This window comes from Oenanthe melanoleuca, chromosome 1, assembly GCF_029582105.1.
Source record: "Oenanthe melanoleuca isolate GR-GAL-2019-014 chromosome 1, OMel1.0, whole genome shotgun sequence".
Lineage (NCBI taxonomy): Eukaryota > Metazoa > Chordata > Aves > Passeriformes > Muscicapidae > Oenanthe > Oenanthe melanoleuca.
Genome location: NC_079333.1, coordinates 190,015 through 211,574, shown reverse-complemented (window position 1 = coordinate 211,574; position 21,560 = coordinate 190,015). Strand labels below are relative to the sequence as shown.

The 21,560-nt window shown below is 50.1% G+C and overlaps 1 pseudogene; it reads right to left on the bottom strand.

The window, feature by feature from the left end:
• Positions 1–6,811: 6,811 nt before the first annotated feature.
• On the bottom strand, positions 6,812–20,978 carry LOC130259156 (serine/threonine-protein kinase pim-1-like; annotated as a pseudogene).
• Positions 20,979–21,560: the final 582 nt, after the last annotated feature.

Sequence of the window (21,560 nt, the reverse complement as noted above, 5' to 3'; positions counted from 1 at the left end):
AGAACATTTGTCCTGAGGACAACTTGTCTTAGTGTTGAAAACTGAAGCAACAAAGGGGTTAAGTACCGCAGCCTTTTCCTCTTCATTGGCAACCATATCCCCATCAATAAACAATGGGGTTTCTCCTTGTCCCTCCTTTTGCCACTAATGAGTTTAGAAAATAATTTTTGTTATCCTTCACAGAAGCGGCCAGCTTAAGTCCTAACTGAATTTTCACCTCTCTTATTCTCTTTCTACATGACCTAATAACTTCTTTAAACCCTTCCTAAGTTGCCAGCACCTGTGTCCAAATGTGATGAATCTTCTTTTTCCCTGAGCTCCTGGAAAGAGCTCCATGCCCAGCCAGAGCAGTAATTTTCCTCACTAGCTCACTTTTGGCACAGAGGGACAGTCTATTTCTGGTCCTTCAAGATTTCTTTCTTGAAGTGTCTCTATCCTTCCTAGAAACCTTTGTTTTTAAGGTTTGTGTCCCTTAAAAAAAACAGTAACTGGTTCAGTTATCACCAAATCTGCATCCTGAATAGGTCGAAGGCTGCACTCTGTAACTACAGTGCAGAAGTTTTGTTCATGTCCCTCCTTCTTTCACAGCATATTTTAAAACTGAGTAATTTCATGGTTGCTGTAGCTCAAACAGTCTCTGACCACCACATCTCCCACCAGCCCCTCTCTGTTTGTGAACAGCAGGAGACAGAGCTTTCCTGGGGAGAGGGAAGAGAAGGAAACCTCCCCAAGGTGCAGCCTGGAAGGTTCATCCTGGAGGTGAGGAAACAGCAAAGTCCCTGCCAGGGCAGAATGCTGGTGGACGAGGTGTCCCAGCATGAGGCTGGGCCGTGCCATGGCTCTGTGTGCCAGGAGCCGGCAGCGCTGGGTGCAGGGAGCCCAGGGAGGGCACAGCAATGCTGGGCTGAGAAATGCTGGGAGGACAGTGAGATGGGCGTGTGCAGCCGGCCAGGGCAGAGGAGCAGCACGCACAGGGGCACAGGCTGCAGGAGAGATGGCCAAGGGCTGGGCAGGGCTGGCAGGGCCAGAGGCACCCAGGCCTTTGTGCCCTGGGCTGGGCAGCGCCTCTGCAGCCCCACAGAAGGAACTTTCCTTGCAGGGGCTGCACTTTGCTGCTGCCCCGGCCCTCCCTGAGCAGGCTGGCAGGGCTTGCAGGGTGATGCCATTTGTCCTTGCTGCCCCTCCCATCCCAGTGCCCCAGGAACAGCCCCGAGCCACCCGTGAGGGACAGGCCCTGCTGGGCCAGGCCTGGGCTCAGCCCTTGGCCTTTCTGCTGCCTCCAACCATCCCAGGCCTTGCTCAGCATTGCAGTTCCTGCTCACAGCCTTTGGCTCCTGCAATCCTGGCCTCAAGGATCTGCTCTCACCAGTCCCTGGGGAGCCTTTGGCAGTCCCTGCCCTCAGCGGGGCCACTGATGCTCCAAGGGACTTGGAGTTTTGCTTCTGACTCCTTGAGCAGCTTCTTCAACCTTCTCTCAGTGCCTCAGGGTCCTGGACTCAGCCCCAAATCCACCCTGGGGCTGATTAAAATACTGAACGTCCTCAGGAGCTCTTTGTCTTCCTTCAATTGTCATTGAGTCTTCAGGGCTTGTGCAGCTGCTTGGAGTCAGAAGTTCTGTAAAGGAGGAAGATTTCAAAGTGCACCTCATGACTTTTTTTACTCAAGGGAATGTTTTTCTACTTTTTATTTCAGAGAGGAACTGATAGAAGCATTGCACAGGTGATCCTGATGCTGAATGCCTTCTTAGGAGCTCTGGGCACAAAGAAGTATGAGCCCCTTGCAGACTGACCCTGTTTGGACAACCTGCTCCTCACCCCCAACCTCACCAACTCATGATATCTCCCACCTGGGACTGACAACCAAAAATATAAAAAAAACTCATAAATTTCTCTTTATTAAAAAAAGATATTATTAAATAATAAAATTATATTTTTCTGAGATATAAAAATATTTTTTACATATTTACCTGATTTTTATAATTATATGAATAATCTTTATATTATTAGCAACCAAATAAATTATTGTTTCTAAGTTTCTAAGTAAGACAAATCCCATAATTAAAAATTAAGCTCTATTGATTATTTATTTCTCCCTCTGTAAGATAATTCCTAATATTTGTAATCATTGTATCATCTTTATTATCAACTTTTTCTCAGATAGGGCCAAGGTGGGCACTTAAGGGTCCAGGGAGACATTTCTCAGGCACATTCGGGGCAGTTTTTGGTCTGGGGAAAAAGTTTAGGAGGTTGTCTGGGCTTCAGAGTGGCACTTGGAGGTCCAGGGGTGCGCTTGGAGGTCAGGGAGGGGAATCTGGGGCCCTTACGGGTCCGGGCGGGCACTTGGGGGGCTCTATCTGGGCTCTCTGGGGCGCGGAGCATGATGGGAGTTGTAGGCGCAGGTATAATACGGTTTAAAGGGGCTGCGGAGCATCATGGGAGCTCCAGGCACAGCTGCAGTGTCTCTCTGTGGGGTGCAGGGCATGATGGGGGATGAAGTCTCAGCTGGAATGGCGTTTCACCAGAACCGCGGAGCATGATGGGTACTGAAGTCCCGGAAGAGCCTCTTGCGGAGAGTTTGGGGTCCGGGAGGGCGCTGCGGGGACACTTTTGCCTCTGAACGGAGATTTGAGGTCCTCAGGGGGGATCGTATACAGTTCCGGAGAGCTTGGAGGGATCTTGGGGAGCTCTAACCGGGCTCTTTAGGGCACGGGGCACGGCAGGAATTTTAGGCGACTGACTGGGTGATGAGGTGCTCTGAGCTCGCAGGGGATGGCAGGAGATGAATTCCCAGAAGTGCCTCTTAGGGGCATCTGTGGGCTTGAGAGCATTCAGGGGATCCTTGGACTCTTGGGGGTGTCCTGAATGGGCACTGAGAGGGCACGTAGGGATCCTGGAGTGTCTGGGAAGCACTTAGGGTACACATGGGGGGATACCGGGGGTTCTGTGGAGCGCGGGGCATGACGGGTATTGTAGTCCCGTCTCCCATGGGGCTCAATCGGACCGCAGGGCATGACGGGAGTTAGAGGCAGAAAGGAAAGATGGCGCCGGCTCCAGGTACCATCCCCGAAGCACCGATGCCCGGCGCTGAACCTCCTTGGTGGCACCTTGGTCTGACACACATTTGAGAAGTGTGTCTTTTTTCAGTGGGGAAAATTAGAAGTTTTAGATTGTTTTAAGAAAAAAAAGGGAAAACTTTTCTTTCCCTGAGTGCAACTAGCTCTCCAAGCAAAGCATGTCCCAGGTGAGTAAGGACAGACAGGATGGGGTTGGGGAATGTGGAGCAAGGCTGTCCACACTGGGTCAGACCTCAAGGCACAGCTTCTCTGAGCAGGCCAGATCTCCTGAGGAGAGACCCTGGATCAACATCAATCATAGAATGCTGCAATCACCTCTGCTTTAAAGAGAACAGTAATAAAATCCATCCTTTAAAATAGGAATGGATATTTTTAAGAAGCACTTCGAAATATTTTTCCATAACTATTATAGGAAACATTCCTAATGAACTTCACCAGACCAGAGGGAAATTGAGGCAGAGCCATGGTTTGTTAGGAAACCTCTCAAGAACTCCAAGTGAGAATCAAACTCCAAAGTTTCTTGAAGTTTTAATGGGTCCCAGGGAGGAACGTGAGTGAGAAGGTGTCTCCAAGCCTCAATCTGAGCAGAGAATTGGAGGCAGAGATGACAGGTGGGGACAAAGAGAAGCCAAGTCTTGGTGCCCTGGGGCACAGCAGAGTCTGTGTCACCAAGGGCTGTGAGGAGACACCTTGTCCTGAGGCACTGGGGCCTCCTGGCACAGCCCCAGCAAGGCTGGGCACTGTCACCCCTTGTCCTGTCCTCAGCATCTCCCCCACCTCCCAGTGGCCTCAGGGATCTGCTGGGACCAGTCCCTGGGGAGCCTTGGTCACGAATGGCCCTGGGGGCACCTTCATGCTCCCAGGGACTGGAGGTTTTCTGAGGACTTTGGGTTTTGCTTTTGCCTTGGAGTCTCTGAGAGCTTTGTGCAATCAGATAATCTCCAATTATCTGCTTTAATTAGTCTCTTGAGAGCCCTTCTCAGTCACAACACTCAGTGGGGCTCATTAATGCTTTTTAAGGTACTAAAGTTTTTTAAGGTACTAAAGTTTTTCCTTTCCTTTCCTCTCTGAGTCTCTGAGAGGTTTTTGGGCAATCATGGCCTCCAGTTCTCTCCTCCAAGGAGTCCATGAGGAGCCTGTGTTGGGGATGGACCTCAGTGGGACCCATTAATGCTTTGAGACACTTTGGGTTTTTCTTCTGCCTTGGACTTTTGGAAAGGTTTGTGCAATCTCCTCTCAGGCCCTGAGGTTCAAGGGCTCAGCACCAAATGCACCACGGGGCTCATTTTAGAAAAGAAAACCATGACAAACATGACAAACCATGGCTCTGCCTTGATTTCCCTCTGGTTGAGAACATATCCAGTAACTTGTTATATTGAGTATTTTGGCTGCTTTGATCTTGACATTTTCATGACCATTTTCATGGTAATCTTTGGTTAAACTCTAGAGGTGTATCTGCAAACAAAGATTCTGGCTGATTATCAAGATACAATTTACAGGCATCAGTAGTAGATTAGTGACATGGTTTTTCATTCTTTTTCCTCAGTCTCATTTGGGCTAGGAACAATAATTCTGTTGCCCACAGAGCTGACACCTTTTTTAATTCCATAATAATGTCCCCAAGGTCCTTTGCTGTTCAGCTGTACCACGCTGTCTGTGGGTGACAAGGCTTGGTGGGTCCTTTCCCCTCTGGCTGGAGAGGTGCTGGGCCCCAGTCCCTGAGGAGCCCCCAGGCACCTGGATGGAATTTGCGTGGAAGTGCCTCAGTGTCACATCAGCCTTCACATGGAGCCCCGTGGATCAGAGCATTTTCCAAAGAGCTGTTGGGACAAACAGGGAGATTTGGTCCTACAGGATCTGTAAAACAATATCCCATAACATCCACTTGTTCTGGCACAGAACACTTGGCTGCAGGGACATATTCCCATCCTTCTCACCCAGGTTTCAAGATTCAAACAGTGCTGTCTTTCCCTAGAGCTGTTCCTTCAGCTGGCCTGGGAGGGCCATTTGGCCTCTGCACCCACACTCTGGCTCCATAATTGGGACTGGTGCATCCAAACCCTTTATCTTCATGAACAGCAGTGATTTAATGTGGATGTTCTTTTTTTCTCACAGTTGTTTTAGAAACTGCAATGTCAATAACTGTGCTACCCTTCCACAACTGAATATGGGGTTGAATAATCCAATTATTCACTGATGTTTAACAGAATTATTTTACTTTCTCCTTGATAATCTGCACCAATTACTCCTCCTAAAACATGAACATTTCAAGGCCGAGCTCGATTGAGCATTTATCAAACCAAAGTGTTCTGAAGGAATCTGAATACCTGTTCTGGCATTGTTAACTCTCATTTGCTTCTGATTTATCTTAACTAATTCTAATGCACAAAGATCCAGCCCTGCAGCCTCTGGGGTGGCCATGTCAGGGGCCATCACACTCGGAATAATTTCCCAAGAAGTCCAAGTCTCACTGTCCATTTGTATTTGCAAATTGGGTGCAGTCATGCACATCCAGGGGGGGTTTCCATTTCCCAGTGTTCCCATTGTTAAGAGTATGGAGCACATTTGTGAGATGGGATTTTCATTGCAATAAATTCCCATCTCCTCTTTTTTTTTCAACTGCTCTTTTAACAACCCCTTCATCTCTTCAATTAATGCTGCAGTTTGTGGGTGTTCTGGTGTATGAAAAACCCAGCAGTCTTACTCACTTTATTTTTCACAGGAACAGAGAAAGCATTCCACATCCTAGTGTCAGCAAGCCCTGTAAAAACTGCCAATTTCATCCCTTCCTCCTTCATTCGTTGTATTCAATCTCACAGAGTTCACTTGAGCTGCACTGCGGAAATGCTCAAGCAAATCTCTGCTGCAGGTCACACCATTTCTCCTTTGGCTGATTCCAGCCTGGTGCTGAGCTGCAGCAGAGCCCTGGCAGAGCCCAGAGCAGCCTCAGCATCCTCAGAGCCCGGCTGCAAGGAGAGAAACCAGAATCTGCCCATCAGCTGAAGGCTCCTGTCCCCCTTGTCCCAGCTCCCGCGGTGCCCAGGCCATGCTGGCCGTGCCCAGAGCTGCCCAACACTGCCCATCATTGCTGCCTTGGGCAGAGAGCAGGAGGGCAGGACGTGCCCAGCCTGCAGACAGCCAGGGCACATCCACCTCCTCAGCAGGATGCTCCTGTGCTCGCTGCCATCTCCCAAAAGCTCTTATCCCACCATGCCGAGAAGACAGGGACCTACCTCACGGCATTGCTGCTGGAAGAAAAACTGGTCCCAAACGATGTCCTCAGCCTTCTCCAAGGGCACGGCCCATTCATGCTCCAGCTGGTCCCAAGCACTTCCTGATCCACACTGGACACCACCTAGAATGCTTCCTTTAGAGAAACAAACAACAAATTCATGAAAATAGATTACAGACAAAAAGGGGAGACAAGAAAAAAAGTAAAATATCTTATCTCTGTCAGAGGCTTGATGAAGGCCCAACCCTCCATGCCAGGGAAAAACCCACCCATGGCTAAGGGAAGCCCATGCTTTCTCCCTTTCCCCCTGCACAGCCCCTAAAATTAATGGCATGCCAAAGAGAAAAAAGGGCAGTGGAGCAGCCCAAGCCCTTCCTTGCCTGCAAAGCACAGCAGCTGTGCACAGTTCTGGAGTCCCACCTCTGCTCCCACCATGGGGTTTATTTGTGTCGGGCTGGCTGCCCCAGCCCCAGCCCCCAGCCGGGCTCGGTGGGTGCTGGGTGTCGCTACTCGCGATGTATTGCGCAGAATAACGACACGGACTCCTCTAGCTAGGTGGCTAAAGAAGCGGTTTATTGAACGGCCGGACCACATTCTTATAGTGTGGTCCGCAAACTGCAAACAGAACAGCAGTCCATTGGATAATTGAAGAAAACAAAACTTTCTCACAAACCGTGAGAACTGTTTATCATTGAAGCCCAGGTGTTAATCTTGTTATTAATTCCTTTTTATTTTTCCCCAGTGTTATCATCCTGGGAAAGGCTCAGGCAGGAACTGAGAAACTGTCTCAGCCTGGGAAAGCTTCCCCTGCATGAGAGAGAAACTGTCTCAGCCTGGGAAAGCTTCCCCTGCATGAGAAAAGTTTCAAGCCCTCGCAATTTTCAGCCTGAGGCTTCAATGGCGTCCACAGCTGGGGGCTGTTGGCAGGGCCAGGAGTTGACTCCCATTTCGTATCCACCCCAGCCCATCCCCCTAGCCCTGCCAAAGTGCAGCTTGGCAGCCGACTGAAGAATCAGTTTTATCCTCCCCAGCAAAGGGGGAACCTTTGATTCCCAGCCACACTGTGCAATGCCCAAATCTGGGAGCATCCCCTTGGGTCTGGACTCATCCGCAAATTCACTGTGGTGCCTGGCTTTGAAGAAGGTGCCAGTCTAAGGCCATCAACTTCATCTTGCCAGTGGCCAGGTGGAAGAAGAGGTTCTCATCCTTGATGTCGTCCTCACTGTCTCCAGCAGCAGCAGCCCCACCTGCTACAGCTTCTCCAGGGGCTCCTTCTCCTTCCCTGGGGGTGAGACCAGGCTATCAGTGTTCTGCCCAGGGCCCCAGCTGTCAGTGAACCAGGACAAGCCAAACCAGCTCAGATGGTGGCCACCAGTGCTGGGCAGAGCAGCTCAGCTCCAGCACAAGGGCTGCGTGCTCCCAACTGATGACCCTGTGCAGTGACACAGGCAGGACAGTAAAGTCTGGGGTTCTCTCCTTCTGATTGCCAAGGCATGTGTGGAGCTGTAACTTACCAGACCCTGCATCAAAGTGTGCCTGTGGCTCTCTCCCTTCTTCTGTGGCAAATGAATATCCTGCATCCAAGGACTACAGAACAGGTCTTCTAAAAAAGGCCTTTCCAAGGAGTACATGGATAAACACTACCTGATCAGATCTTGGCACTCTAGGGAGGGAAACCAGAAACCACTGGTCAGTTGGAGAAGGCTCCAGACCCCTTTGCCCCACTGTTCACATGCCTAGGCCATGCTGCATGTGCTCAGAGCTGTGCCTAAACCTTTCCAGCAGCTCTTTGTTTTGGAGGAGAGCAGGAAAGCAAGGACATGTGCCACTCCCTCAGCAGCTGCCAGAGCAGGATGCTCATGAGCCCGCTGCTGTCTCCCAGCACTGGCATTCCCTCTGTGCCCAGAGATGAGGATCCACCTTGAGAGAGCCATTGTGGCTGTGTGAGCTACTGGTACCAGCTGATGTTCTGGCCCCTCCTGAAAGGGTGCTCCCAACAGATCATCTGGTGCAGCAGGATGCCCAGGGACCAGATGGTAGCTGGCTTGCCATAGTACCAGCCAAAGTCGGTCCATTCCGGGGGACTGTGGGACGGTGTGCCTATGGAATACAGATGGAGTTCATCAGGGGGATGCTGCTGCTCCCAGAGCCTGGCCCCAGCATCCCTGGGCATGTGGGGGCTGCCCCAGTGGCACATGGTGTGCTCTGCTGCCCACTCGCCAGCATCAGTACAAACTCAGAGTAGGAAAAGAAGGCACTAGTGTTGGAAGCGGCCAGCAGAAGCCCTTGCAAGGCCCAACCATGACAAGGAAAAACTCACTCGCAACCAGGGCAAAACCATGCCTTCATCCTCCCGGCCTGCACTGCCCCAAAAAACATTATGAGGCCAAGGCAAACAAGGTGAGCACAGCAGTGCAAGCCCTTTCGCACTTGCACACCAAACTGGCTGGTGCACACGTTCTGCCCCCCTCTCTGCTCCCCCCACCCAGGGGCGGTTTTTTTGGGCTGACTGCCCCAGCCTCAGCCCCAGTCCTGGGCAGAGTGGCTGGCAAAGGCTGCCAACAGGGCAGGAAGCCACCCCCGCTCAAAAGCAGCTCGACTGAAGGCTCAGTGCCATGACTGGCAGCAAAAGGGAGAATCCCCGCTGCCACACTCAGTCTGTGCTGTGAGATGTTGGGCCAGGAGATGCCAGGACCAGGAGCACATCCCTGCGTGGGCTCACCTGCAAAGTGAGTGTAGGCTGTGTCCTGCAGGTAGGTGCCACAGCCAAAGTCGATCAATTTTGCCTGCCCGGTGGCCAGGTCGAGCGGGATGTTCTCTGGTTTGATGTCCCTGTGCAGTACCCCGCAGCTGGTGCAGTGCCCCACGGCCTCCAGCACCTGGCGCAACAGCTCCCACGCCACTCCTCGGACAGGAACCCCCGTGCCTGAATGAAATGCTGCAGGTCCTGACACCTGCTCCGGGCGCTCCAGCACCATCACGATGTTGTTGGGGAGCTCAAGCCACTCCAGCAGCTGGACGACACCAGAGAAACCAGTGAACACCTTGTCCAGCAGCATGATCTCCAGCGGTGCGCTGGTGCCGTCGGGCTGCGGGAGGACCACGATGCCGTCAGCGGGGCTGATGCCGTGCCAGGGCTCGGGAAGCCCTCACCCAGCCTGGGATGCTCTGCTGGCCCCACGTCTGCTCTCCCTTGAGGGTCCTGGCGGCTCCCACCCTGCGGGGCCTCGGCTCATCCCTGCTCGGCACGCCCCGGCTTCTTCTGCTGTTGCCCGATGCCCCAAACAGAACACAAACTAACAGAGTTAGTTTATGCAGTTCTTTATTCAGGGCCAGGGGAAGCCTGCGGACTAGAGTCCAAAGTCAGGATCCCGCAGTTCCCCTTTTCCGTCAGGTTTTTATACCTTTTTACAAAGTGGTCTACTTGCAAAAGTACACATTCTTCAAGACAATATAGATACATAAATCTTGTAGATATCATTCCTAAAAGTTATAAATTCTGCATGCTTTTCTACTCAGAACTATAGGCTACCCCCCTTAATCCCCCTTGCATGTTTTCCCATCACCAGAACCCTTTATTTATTATTATACTTTAGCCTTATCTTGAAAGTTTCTCAATGTTCTATATGCTCTACTAAATCCTTTGATTATTGTTTTCACAGTTCTAAATGTTCTATATGCTCTACTAATTCCTTTGACTATTGTTTCACAAGGTTGGTTCTCAGGGCCTGTCCAAAAACTGCAGTTTTCTAAGCCTTAGCATGACTACTACTATATCTACATTAGTCCTTTTTCTCATTATTTCGGTATCACTGCTGGCCCCGCTCACTCACCAGCTCGCCCCAGCGCCGGACGCGGTTCCGTGGCACCCTTTTGATGGCCACCTGCAAGCCAAGGGCAGTAGCGGGCTGAGCTCGCCGCCCGGCCTGCCGAGCCGCATCCTCCTCCTCCTCCTGTGCCGCCACCGGCCCCGCCACTCCCCGGGCACCGTCCCAGGGCCGCATCGCCGCCCAGACGCTGCCACAAGCGCAGGCCCCAGCAGCGAACCCAGCCGGTTCCGCTCCTTCAGGCCCTGCTGCGCCTTCCCTGCCGGCGAGATGGGGCTGTCAGCGCTCGGCCCGGGGCCAGGAAGGGTCCTCGAGCTCCCCTCAGCCGCCCCGGGCCGGGCAGCCTCAGGCGTTCGCTCTTTGGAACGGGACAGCGGCGGCTCGGGGCCGGCGGCCGCGCTGCCGAGCGGCGGAGCTCAGGCCGGGGGAGCCGCAGCGGAGGCGGCGGGAGCGGCCGCGCCGCGTATGTGCTCCATGGGCCCGGAGCCCGCTTTGGCCCCGGCCGGGCTCGGGCAGGCGGAGCCAAAGGGAGGTGATGATGCTCCATCCCCAGGCGCTGCTGCCCGCCCAGCAGAGCCACCGCCAGTACGGCCAGAGCCGGGCAGAAACGAGACCGCGGTGGCACGGCCGGGGGTGGGTCCCGGGCACGGCCCAGCATGGAACGGGGAGAGGGAGAGTGGGAGAGGAGGGGGACACCGGGAAAGGGAGAGCGGGAGAGCGTGCGGGACTTCAGGAGAGAGTGCAGAACTGCGGGAGATGGAGAGGAGAAGCAAGAGGGGGTCTACAAAAGCTGCTTCTTTCGCTGCTGCCGCTGCTCTGCCGCCGCTGCTGCCGCTGCAACTGAAGTGCTTGGGCCATTTGTCCGCTTGTCAAGAGACAGACAGAGACACTTGTCTGTGTGTCCGTTCCCTGCTTGCCCCCGCGCTGAGCCCCGCTCTCCCCTTTGGCAGCCCCTGGGTCTGCCCAAACACGGGAACTTTGCTTTGTTGAGCCAAGATCCAGAGTCTTGACTCCTGTACAGTAGCAGAGGAATCCCCTTGGTTGCTGCTGTACATTGTCCCTGCTGAGGCTCAAACACTGTCTGAGCCCATTCCCTGAATGGGAATTCAGAATTTGTACCTGACCCAAGCACTGCACTTGCATCTCCAGCATTGCTTAAAAAAAAAAAAAAAAGAGAAAGGCAAACTCCATGTAGCACATGGTATTTTATGGTGTCTAAAACTTGCCAAGTCATGGATCTTAGAGGTGACATCCATTTGGAATTAATGGGATGGAAAATCAGTGCAAGATGGAAAAAGAGAGTAAAAAAATACATAGAGAAAAAAAATCTTGGATTGTTTCTTTCCATTTTCATTTCACTTCTTTAAAGCTGTTTTCAGTTTTCCCAGAATCTTCTGTACAGTCCTTTTTGCTTTTTCTGATGTGCCACCAACTTCAGAATGACTCTTGCAGCAAAGCAGGACAAAGGTTTAGAGAACTTGACAACTTGTTCTTTCTTTTCCTTGTGGGGTAGAGAGTTCTGCTGTGGGCAAGGTTTTCACTGTTACTGTTCTAACCTAAGAAAACAGGAGGTGGTACCAGGAATTGTTAGGGAATGCAACCCTGACTGAATGCAAGGAAAGAATCTCCAGAGCCTGCAGCTAGAAGTGGAGAGTTGTGTGATAATCATTCCAACACCCCCATGGACATCTCAAAAGTGATCTTGAACACGAAAATGGGCTGGTAGAGGGAGATTGTTTCTGTGTTCAGTTTAGCTGATTCTACATCTCTTCACTGGTGTAAATCAGAAGTACCATCAGTTCATGAAAAGCACCAGAACAAGCTGGAACTCTCAGTAGATGACTGAAAGAATCTGGAAGGAGGCATGCAGGGAATGAACTTTGTCTGTAAGAAGGGTAATTTTTTCCTAGTAATTTCCAATTCATTCCCTCTGCTTTTGCCCTTTTTAGCAAGTATAGTTGCATGCCAGATTCCCTATGAAATGAGAACCCTGAGCTTGTGAAACTGCCTGAAAGATGTCCTGTTCCTCTTGTAAGGAAAATCAATCCACAAACACCAGAGGTTTATGTCCAAAAAGGAGACAGAGGAGTCCTTTTTGCTTTATTCGAATAAAGGGAGAGTGTTGACTGGTGGCCCGATCCAGGTCCGGCACGGTGGCCCTAACCCAGGGTCACTCGGTCCATCAGCTCCAGGACACCAATGTGGTGGACAGCAAATGGCGTTTATTGAGGGGTTACAAGGGTCTTTATAGCCTAGATAGTAGTGGTCATTTCCCCTAGCTCACGTCCGGCTGTGAGCTCAGATCCGGAGCAGTGGATCTCTGAGGGGAGAGGGGTCCCTATCTTAACCGTACATCCCGATATCTTCCGCACGCTTTTCCCTAACTCTCCACAGTTCCCCCCTCTCTCATGATTAGTAAAATTTTATATGAAATTATAAAGTGTAGATATCACAAATTTTCGGGGGTTAGTAAAGTTAGTATAAAATTGTAAATGTGTTAGTAACAGGCACACTTTAAAGCAGTTGTCGATGTTCGACAAGCATAATGTTAACTGTTTCTAAACGCTTTTTGACAAATAGCACCAATCTGTTAAATATGCAAGGCCCGAAGATTAGTGTTAGTAGGATTATAGTGACCGGGACGATTAATGTAGAAATCAGGGTGGTGAGCCATGGGGACTGGTTGAACCACGATTCAAACCAGCCCTGTTTAGCTTCTCTGCCCATTTTTCTCTGGTTCAGTCGTTCCTTCAGCTCGGCCATGGAGTCTCTAACGACTCCGGTGTGGTCTGCATAAAAGCAGCATTCCTCTTTCAAGGCGGCACACAGGCCTCCTCGCTGCATGAGCAGAAGGTCCAGTCCTCGCCTGTTTTGGAGGACGACTTCTGAGAGTGAGGAAAGGGATTTTTCCAGGGCAGAAATGGATTTCTCGATTCTCTGCAAGTCCTCGTCCACCGTCATCTGCAGTTGGGCCAGGCCTTGATGTTGTGTTGCGAGGGCCGAGACGCCTGTGGCAGCACCAGTAGCTCCTAAGCCCAGGAGCATTGCAATGGTGATGCCTGTTAACACTTCTCGCTTGTGGAGCTGGCCGGGTTTCTTGAGCAGGTGGTACACCTCGTCGTCCTGGCGGTACTGGACTCTGGGAACAATGAGAACTTGGACACAAAAGGTTAACACGCTTAGGAATGGGTTGGAAAGGGTGGGTTTGGTTAGGAGATTGGATGGGGAGGAGGTAGACTTTAGCATTTGTGTTTTGTGTCTGGAGCTATGGTTAGCTGTGATTTCTTTTTTTTTTTTGAGTTTACACAGTGAAAGAGCATGCCATCACACTGGTTATTGCAGTGCGAACAGCTGCTTGAATGGGAGCGAGGTGTTCTTCCTTTGCTACATGTCTGATCATGCGATATTAGACCCAGGTGGCAGTGATCTTAGAATGTCTCTGGTGGCTGAATTGCACTGCTGGCGCAGGCAGTCTGCTAGCACAGGTCCTTTCGCTTCTGAGGGCAGTGCTGAGCAGTCTAAAGCTGCCTGGAGACGATCCACAAACTGAGTGAAGCTTTCACTCTCGCTCTGCTTTATAGTGGACCATGGTGATGGTCTGGCTATAGCTTTAGAGGCAGTACGGATGGGCAGCACGGGTCGTAGTCATGACCTCATGGGCTCGCAGGCCCTCTGCCTGTGCTTGTGGGGTGATCATGGCTGGATCTCTGCCCATCAGCCTCTGTATGCTGGAGCCATGCAGAGGATGGTTCTCCCCAGTTACTAGGGCTAGCTGCTTTGCACAATTGTCCTCCCATTCTTGTTTAAAAACGATCATCCCTGCCCCATCAAAGATTAATCTGCAAGTCTGTTTAATATCAAAGGGGAGCATATCATCGCCTCCAAAAATGCTATCAATAAGTGTGGAAACCATGGCAGAATTGATTCCTTTGTCAGCAACCGCTTTCACGATAGCCTGCACATTCTTCGGGTTTACCGGGGAATACGTTCTCTGGTTTCCGCCAGCACCCCCCACTCTGACCGGGAATACTAACTTGGCAGACGGAGCCCACTCTGCACATGCTATTTTTATCTTACGCCAGTCTGTAAGGGGGGTTCGATTTGTGTCTGGTGTCCCCCTAACCCATGCCGGAGGGTTATAGCTAGTGGTGTTATATTTTGCGGCTCCCTTCTCATGAAAGCTGCAGCCGATGTCAGGTTCCTCTTCCGACCATCCCTCCGACCGGCTGTCCCAGCTCCGGTCAGAGTCAGAGCCGGAAGTCGACTGACTGGACGTTTCCGGGCTGCTCAGCCTTTTTCTCGGGCTCCGCCCCCGCCCCTTCCCTCGGGGACCGGGCCGTTCCCTCCCCCTGGGATCCCCCCGCCTCCTGCTGGGGGCGGTTTTTGCCCTATAAGGACCTGATTTAAAATGAGCTCTGTGATTGGTCTTACGCTCCACCTCGGGGGCTGTCCCTCCTCCCTGCTCGTCTGCGCTTGCGCTGTTCAGCGAGCCCTCTGCATGCCCGCCCCCCGCGTCAGCGCCCCTCCCCCCGCCACGAGGCTTGGTGCCATTTTTAAATTCATAAGGCGGCGGAGATCTTTTATCTGCTGCTGCGAGCTTTGATATTATAGCAGCACTCTGTGCCTCCTCCGTTAGCCCCTGCCACAATGCCCGCGCGCGTTCCCCCGCCTCCGGTGGCGGTGAGTCCGAACTGGGAGGGTGAGGAGGGGGCTCCGGGGACCGCGCGTCCGCGCGGTCGGCTGGGTCCGCAGTTTGAGTAGCCACCCCGATCCCCAGCTGCGGCGTGGCTAATAAACAAGTTCGCGCGGCTTTCCAGGTCTCTTGCTCCTGCCGAGCAGCCCGCAAAGCCTGGATAACTTTGCCCCATGATTTAAGAGGTTTCCCTGAGCCGGAGGACATGGTGTCCTCAGCCAGGGCTGTGGGGCATTTATCCCATACCTCCGGATGGAGAATTTCTACCGGGCTCTCTATGGCCGGCCCCCAGCTTAATCAACCTCGGCACTGCGAGAATAAAATCCTTAAGCTTACAATCAATATTCCACTGAGCGTGGATTTCACTTACGACCTTCGCGACAGCTTCCATGCTCCTCGCTGGTCCAGGGGACGTCACCCTCACTGCACTCGCCAGCGGTGCAGTCGCCGGGTCCTGGTCAGGCGAACCCCAAAATCCGGGCGATCGGTTCCCGATCTTTTTTCCCGGGTTTCGGCACCAATTTGTTGACTGGTGGCCCGATCCAAGTCCGGCATGGTGGCCCTATCCCAGGGTCACTCGGTCCATCAGCTCCAGGACACCAATGTGGTGGACAGCAAATGGCGTTTATTGAGGGGTTACAAGGGTCTTTATAGCCTAGATAGCAGTGGTCATTTCCCCTAGCTCACGTCCGGCTGTGAGCTCAGATCCGGAGCAGTGGATCTCTGAGGGGAGAGGGGTCCCTATCTTAACCGTACATCCCGATATCTTCCGCACGCTTTTCCCTAACTCTCCACAGGAGAGGCTATGGGACATTCCCCTGGGATCTCTCCAATTTTTGGAGGACACAGCCTCCCTTTTTATTCTATTTTCCCGGCTGCATTTCCCTCTTCCTTTCACCATTGGCTGAGGCACTCGAGAGGCACAGACTTCCCGGAACGCCTGACACCTGACATTCCCCTCTAATGCATAACCCTTCCTTTTAATTTTTAATTCTTATAGAATTCATAGTTTCCCCCCCTGTTGCTTCTTTCATCTTCTGTCACCCAATTTCATTTACCAGCAAACCTATAGTTTGTTTGTAAAGGCAAATCTCTTTTCCTATTCATCAATCAGTATAATCCCTCCCATTGTTTCTTTTATCTCTAGGTGCTAACTTTATCTACCAACAGATCTACACTTTGTTTGTAAAGACAAGTGCAACATTCCTCTCAATCCTTCCTCTTTTATTTTTAATAATTGTCTTTACAAACTTTAGCTATCATTGTCTTAATTTCTTGTTCCTGTGTCCTTTTTGGTTTTGCAATTATTTGCAATGACATTAATTTCTGTCCTTTTGTAGCCATCTCTGGATCAGTAGGCATGGCTATTACCTGCATCCGTTTGATCACATGTTGAATAAATTGTACTAAGCAAGGGATCATGAATGGTAATAAGATTAGAGTTGCTACAGCACATAAAAGGAAAAAAAGCAGTTGTTTAACTCACAGTCCACCAGGTAGCTACAAAAACATATCCCATTCCATCCTTTCCATGTTTGGACCGATACATGAGCCAACTTTCTTATTCCTTTTGCTGTTTGTTTCATCCCCTTTCCATTGTCATCTATTTGCAAACAGCAGTTTGAGTCATTTAATTTGCCACACACAGCCCCTTCTTCTGCTAACAAATAATCTAATACCATCCAGTGTTGAAATATTGCATTTCTCATCTGAGTAGATTGGTCAGCAAGAAGGTCAACGGCTGTAGCTGTCTGGTTACTTACTATTTCAAAGACAGCTTGCAACCTAATTATCCCATTTAAATTATAGATAGGTTCTCTGGCACCTGATATTAATTCATTAGGATTCCAAGTGGCTGGTCCATAGTGGTGTATAATTCTTTCAGGTGGCCATTCATCATCACCCCACTTTTGGGTGCTCCCCCCAGCCAGGGATACATCAATCGACTGCTTTTCCCTAATTAGATCATCATATACCTTGATTCCTAACTGGTTTCCCTGAACTTGTGGTAGCAGAAAGAACAAAGGTCTGATATACCCCACATAACATATCCCTGACCAGTTTGGGGGTAACCTGCGATAGGCATGTTGGCCACAAATCCAGTAATGCCCCTTTAAAGCCCAGCTCCTGTTGGCAAAGGGACCTTCCCAATTTTCATGACCACTGGGAGAACAAAACACAGTTTGCTTCCTGGCCCTAGTGGTCCCCCAACAATAGTTGCCCCACCATAGGAATCACAGTATTTGCACTTTCATGCTCCCACATGAGGTTTCCAGCTGCAGTTACACTCCAGATCTGTTTTACTAGATTTGGACCAGAACCTGCTAAAAAGAGTTCAATTTCCGTTTTGGTGTTGCCACTTCCACTGATAGTCATGAACAACATGTGTCCTACTTGTGGAATTATCTCAAGGGCAGCTTAAAAATAAAAAGTCAAAAAAACCCTTATCCTTCCCCAGTGCTTTACAGCCTTCCAAATCCATCTTGTTTTTTATCACCAGCTTCAGAAGGTGTTTATTTTTCCATTCATTCTTTTAACCCGACCCGAACTCTGGGGGTGCCAGGGGGTATGCAGGTTCCATTGTATCCATAAAGCACTCATAACTTCTTGAATAATTTTTTTTTTCTGTAAAATGAGTTCCCCTGAGTCTATTGCTTCCACAATTCCATATTTTGGAATTATTTGTTCCAAAAATACTTTAACAACTGATCCTGTAGTTGCTGAAAAAGTAGGGAATGCTTCTGGCCACCCTGTTAATTGACATACTATTACCAGAAGATATTTAAACCTTGCCACTCGGGGCATTTTAGTAAAATCCACCTGACATCTCTGGAAAGGACTTACAGCCCAAGGCCTCCCTCCCCTGGCAAGTTTCTTTGTAATTTTGTTATTGATTTTAGCACAAGTCAAACAACCCTCAATAGCTCCTTTTGCCAAGCCAAAAAGACCCACAGCAGCATACATACAGACTTCTGCCAGCCCTTGAGAGCCCCAATGACTCCATGAAGTTGTTTTAACAATTGTAAGGCCAGAACTTTTGGGATCCACTGCCTCCCATCCCTTGTAAACCAATTATTTCCTCTTTCTTCTGCCCCACTTTTTAAATTATCTTAAGTTCCTCTGGTGGGAAAGACAGTTTCTCCGACAGCGGTGCAGTTACTGGGAGTAAGGGGAGGATTTTAGAGATTTCTGGCAACAAAGCAGCTTTCCGAGCTTCTTTATCCACCAGTCGGTTTTCTATTGCCTCCTCTGAGTACCCTGCCTGATGCCCCTTAATGTGGATTATTGCCACCCTTTTTGGTAAATTCACCACCTCTAATAGGTGAGAGACTACGTTCTCATGGGCTAACATCTTTCCCCTACAATTTAATAAACCTCGTTCTTCCCACAGTTTCCCACATGCATGTATCACCCCATATGCATATTTAGAATCAGTAAAAACATTCACTGTCTTATCCCGGTGTAACTCACAGGCTTTGATCAGCGCATACAGCTCAGCTGTCTGGGCTGACCAGGTGGGGGTAACCTCCCCCCTTCCTTTAATTGTTTCCCACTCACGATAGAGTATCCTGTAAAATGCTTCCCGTTTATCACTCTTGACGACCCATCAATGAACACGTTCTCTCCCTCAGGCCAGGGAGTATCTCTCAAATCTTTCCTAGCTCTAGTTTGAAGATCTATAACCTGGATACAATCATGGCTTTTCTCCTGTCTCCCCCTTTCTACGGGGCCATTTAAACAGGAGGCTGGATTAAAATTTTCCCCATTTTTAAATTCTAAATCTTTCTCTTCCATTAAACAAGATTCATACTGTAATAATCGAGCGCTCGTCATCCACTTAGAGGCTCTCTCAGTTAACGAAGCTTTAATCTGATGTGAAACCTTTACGATCCGATACCCTCCCCTAGTCAGCTTTCTTGCCTCAGCCACCATCAGAGCTGTGGCTGCACAGTTCTGTAGACAGTGGGGCCAGCCTCTGGCCACTGGGTCTAACAATTTAGAGAAATAGGCGACAGGTCTTCGTGTCCCTCCATGTTCTTGTACCAAAATTCCTTTAGCATGTCCCAGTTTAACATCCACATGTAGTTGAAATTCTTTTTCTGCATCTGGAAGAGCTAAGACTGGGGCATTAACTAATTTGTCTTTTAATTTTCTGAAGCTTTGCTCTCCTTCCGGTGTCCATACCACGACATTAGGACTGTTTTGGGTTAAGAAGTTATATAAAGGTTTAGCTACAACAGAAAAATCCTCAATCCAGGCTCTACAGTACCCCACCAACCCTAAAAATTGCCGTAACTCCTTTTTAGTTTGGGGAAATGGTATTTGCAAAATCCCTTTTATTCTTTCTGGATCAATACACCGTAACCCCTCAGTCAGAATGTGTCCCAAATATTTGACCTTTTTTCTACTAACTGAGCTTTCTTTTTGGACACTCTAAGTCCTTTTTTTGCAAGGAAATTAAGCAGTTTTACAGTAACCTCTTTAACCACCTTTTCTTGCTCTCCCGATAACAGCAAATCATCTACATACTGCAACAGCTTAACTCCTGAGGGTGGAGTAAAGTCTCTTAATATTTTCTGCAAAGCTTGTCCAAACAAAACCGGTGACTCTGTATATCCCTGGGGAAGGACTGTCCACGTCAACTGTTGTTTTATCATCTTCCCTCCTTCCTCCTGTTCCTATTCAAAGGCAAAATACTGTTTACTATCTTCTGTAATCGGGCACCCCCAGAAAGCATCCTTCAAATCCAGTACAGAATAATACCGATGTGAAGAAGGGATCTGATTTAGGATTGTATATGGATCCGGAACTGTGGGATGCCTTGGTTTGACAATTTCATTTATTATTCTTAAATCCTGCACTATTCTATATGTTCCATCTGGTTTCTTAACCGGCAGGATAGGGGTATTATAAGGAGACATACATGGCTCCAACAGACCTGCTTTTAGCAGGGACTCAGTATCAGGCTGTAACCCCTTCTTTCCCTCCCTTGAAAGAGGATATTGCTTTTTAGATACCACTTGTCCCGGTTGTTTTAAAGGAATTTGGAGAGGTTCTATATCTAATTTTCCATATTTCCCTGGGGCTGCCCACACTTCTGGATTTATTTCGGTATAAGCCTTCTCAGATATTTTACACAAAGATACTACAGTTTTGGACTCTGTGTCACTTCTTACGATACTAATTTGCATTCCCATTCTAGCCATCAGATCTCTTTCCAATAAATTACAATCACAACTAGGAACAAACAGGAATTCATGCAGTTCAAACCTGTCCTCTACATCGATTAACAGTGGTTGAATAAAATACACTCGCTCATCCTTTCCACTCACTCCTTGAATAACCACAGATCTTTTTGACAATTTTCCCCCCCAGGGTATAAAATTTAAGGTGGATCGAGAGGCCCGTGCGTCTACCAAAAAACACACCTCCTCTTTATTCGGACTCAATATAAAAGTTATCAAGGGCTCCTAAATGGTGGGTCCTTGATAGAATAGGAGCCCCTGGCACCCCTAACAATCCATTTCCATTATCCTCTGGACTTCCTCTTCCTGAGGGTCCAGCTGTTTCTGCGGACACTCATTTTTCCAATGCCCTTCTGCCCTGCAGATAGCACACTGGTTCCTCCCCAGCCCCGGTTTGGGTTGGCTTTCCCCTGCCGAAGAGGGGATGCCTCTGCCACTTCCCTGTGGCCGACCCCGTCCTCTCTGTCCCGGGGGACCCCTTGGACCCTGCAGTTTATTCCTCCGGGGCTGCAAAAACTCTGCCATCATCTTTTCCTTAGCCTTTGCCTCTTCCTCATCCCTTCTCACATATATCTGCTCTGCTTTTCTATCCAATTCTTCCAGAGACTTCTTTTGCCCCTTTTCATCTTTTTGTACTCCTTTTCTTATATTACACACCGTATACCAGAGCCTGTGCCTGTCCTGTCACAGTCCAAACACTTCTCCCCCACCGGTGCTCCCAGCGAGCACGGCCCGCAGCATCACAGGCGGCTGGGCGTCCCGCAGGCTCACGGGCGGCTGGGCACCCTGAGCCTTACCGGGGCCAGCGGACACTGCCGGCCCTGCCCGGGGGTGGCGGGGTCAGGCACAGCCCGGCACAGAGCACCGGCTGCCCCACAGGCCCCAGCCCATATTCCCGGTGCCGCATATCCGTGCCCGGTCCTGCCGCTCATTGCCTCATCCATATCTATCACACACTCCAATTCTGTTCTAACGCACAAACACTCTCCATCCACCCGCCGCTGTTGAGACCCTCTCTCGACTCCCGTTCTTGCCCCTCAGGCCATGGACTATCGAGAACCCTTCTCGATTTCCCTTACTGCCCCCCCAGGGCATCTATATAACATGGCCTTAATAAGCCCCTTTGACAGCTTATACTCTGGCCACACAAAATAACAATATTTTACCATAATTTTCATAGTTACCTCTGAGTGAATATACAATCTGTCCCAAGACCCCAGCACTTTCCCCAAGGGACTCTCCGGGGGCCCTTTCCCGGCTCTACCCTTCCAGCCCTCCATGGGTGTCCTGTTTCACCTGTGCAAGCAACCCTCCATGGACGCCCTCCCAGGTGTACCTGTGCTGCCCTCCGTGGCTGCCCTCCCAGGTGTACCTGTGCTGCCCTCCATGGGCGCCCTCCCACGTGTACCTGTGTTGCCCTCCGTGGGTTCCCCGTTTCACCAGTGCACCCCTCCATGTGTGCCCTCCCAGGTGTACCTGTGCTGCCCTC